Source organism: Podarcis gaigeae (assembly GCF_964106915.1).
Source record: "Podarcis gaigeae genome assembly, chromosome: 3".
Classification (NCBI taxonomy): domain Eukaryota; kingdom Metazoa; phylum Chordata; class Lepidosauria; order Squamata; family Lacertidae; genus Podarcis; species Podarcis gaigeae.
Genome location: NC_139680.1, coordinates 75,188,172 through 75,190,484, shown reverse-complemented (window position 1 = coordinate 75,190,484; position 2,313 = coordinate 75,188,172). Strand labels below are relative to the sequence as shown.

Sequence of the window (2,313 nt, the reverse complement as noted above, 5' to 3'; positions counted from 1 at the left end):
TTTTTGAAAATGGAAGGGTTAAAATGATACTCAGAGAGGGGTAGGGAAACATTGGGAATAACTTTCTGACAGTAAGAGCTGTTTGACAGTGGAACAAAATGTAAGAAAAACACTGGGGCCTAATTTGATTAGTAGAATGTCTGTTATCTGGTGGGTGGGGCTTCAGTATTGTGCGCCGGAATCGGCCCCTCCCTTCGGGTGTTCAGTTTAGTTCAGTTAGAGAAGCCAACTGTCATTCTCGCCTCATGACGTTGTTTTAGTTTCTCTCAGACGGTAGGTTATCGTGTTACAATTTTCTTTATTATTAAAGCTTTGCTTGACATATACGTGAGCTACTTACTTTGCTGAAAGAAAAGCAACTCTGCTGAAGACTGGTGGGATGTTCTAAACTTGAGTGAGTGAAGATGGAATATATGGAAATGGCGGAAATGACTGGCAGAATCCGGGATCAGGGAGAAGAGTCGGTGGAGGAAGACTGGAAGAAATTTAAGATGTATTTACAGAAACATTGTAAAAATTTTGAATGCGTATGATGTTGGAATGAAATGAAGGGGTACTAGCAATATGATTAGAAGTTAAAATTCGTGAGGATAATTAACTAAGGGTAAAATTAAGAAGATATGAATTTGCTGTCTAAATTTTTAAATGGGATACAAAAAAGGGAGATGTGAGGAAGTCAGGAAAATAAGTTAATGAATGTTATGATATTTGAAAAAGGGATTTTTCTTTTCTTAAATTTTCTTTTTAAGTTTTGGTTTTGCTTTTGCTTTTTTATGTGTGTATATGTATTTTCATTTTTGTTTTGTTTTTGTGAACCTTTTTTCTGTAAAACTCAATAAATATTATTAAAAAAAAAAATAAACTTGAGTGAGTGAAGGGATATTCCCAGTCTGACAGGATTATTATTATTATTATTATTATTATTATTATTATTATTATTATTTAAGAATGGCAGATCAAGTTGCTGGATTATGCCAAAAAGGCTAAAATGACCAGAAGAATCAGAAATCAGGAAAACCAATATTTTAATAAAGAATGGTGAAATTTATAACCTATCATAAAAACCATTGTAAACAGTTCAAATCATTAATAGGATTGGAAGATCGCTTGTAGCTTAATGGTGAATTTTGGACACAATGGAGATGTAAAAGATTTGGATTATCATAAAAGATGCAGGAGGAAATGGTTAACAATAGGACCCACAAAGGGGAGGAGGCAAGTCCAAGAGATTCCTTGGAATCTTGCTTTTATTTTGTTTAATATTTGATTGTAAAATTTTAATTTGAATGTTTTTTAAAAAAAATATTTTTTTAAATCACCCCCACCCTCCACAACACAGACAACCTTGGAAGGTGGTGATTCTCCTTTATTGGAAGTTTCTAAGCATATGTTGGATGGCCATCTGTCAAGAAGTCTTTAGCTGTGTTTCCTGCATTGTAGGGGGTTGGACTAGATGACCCTTGGGATCCCTTCCAACTCTACAATTCTGCGATTCTGTGAGTCAGACCACAGAGACAAAAATTTCTAGATCAAGGTATGCAGGCTGTAACCAGCTACCAAAGCTGTAGTTAATAATAATAATAATAATAATAATTTGATACCCTGCCCATCTGGCTGGGTTTCCCCAGCCACTCTGGGTGGCTTCCAACAAAATATTAAAAATACAATAAAACATCAAACGTTAAAAACTTTCCTATGCCATCTTCACCTGCGGAAAATCAATAGCTGTTCCACTGTTTTGTTTTGTGTTTTTAAAAAGTCAGATCTTCCAAGATGTGTTGTGGGGAGAGAGGAGAGAAACTGGACAAGGAAAAGGGAGAAGAATCACAACATCATAAAGCTAACCCAGCAAAAACTGGATGAACAAAGCCTTGCTCATTCATAGTCAATGCCCGGTCTGGAAGAAGTCTGAGAAATTGTTCTGCTAGAAAGTTGAGCAGGTGTGCTTAATTGTTGAGGGGGGGGGGCAGAAGGGGGCCATTATTTGTCTTTTTAGCAGTTTAATAACTTTAGCATAAGTCTGGAAGAAAACACTGTCCAGGAATGGGAAAAGACTGTGTTCTGTGGAAAGGAATTTGATGAAGAAAATCTCAAGCAGAGGTTCCCCCTGCAGCCTCAGCAGATCTCTGGAGGAAAGCGCTTGAAAACTCTTCCTGGATGCCCCATCTCAGGGTTTAACAAGGGAATTCAAAATCCTGTTAGTTTCATTCCTAATTATGTTACAACAGCGCAGCGTGGAAGAAAATCTCGCTATTGGCAATTTGCTGTGGTAAGCTGAAAACTGAGTTGCCCAGAATTGCCACATTTAAACTG

At 36.7% G+C, this 2,313-nt stretch overlaps 1 long non-coding RNA gene across 2 annotated transcripts; it reads left to right on the top strand.

Moving 5' to 3' along the window:
- Nucleotides 1-259: 259 nt before the first annotated feature.
- LOC310841651 lies at nucleotides 260-2,012 on the top strand. 2 transcript variants are annotated; one of them, XR_014562655.1, is made up of 2 exons: nucleotides 260-394; nucleotides 1,760-2,012. It is a non-coding gene; the product is annotated as an uncharacterized lncRNA (long non-coding RNA). The 2 variants fall into 2 exon arrangements; XR_014562656.1 differs by lacking the exon at nucleotides 260-394 and adding an exon at nucleotides 1,090-1,534.
- Nucleotides 2,013-2,313: the final 301 nt, after the last annotated feature.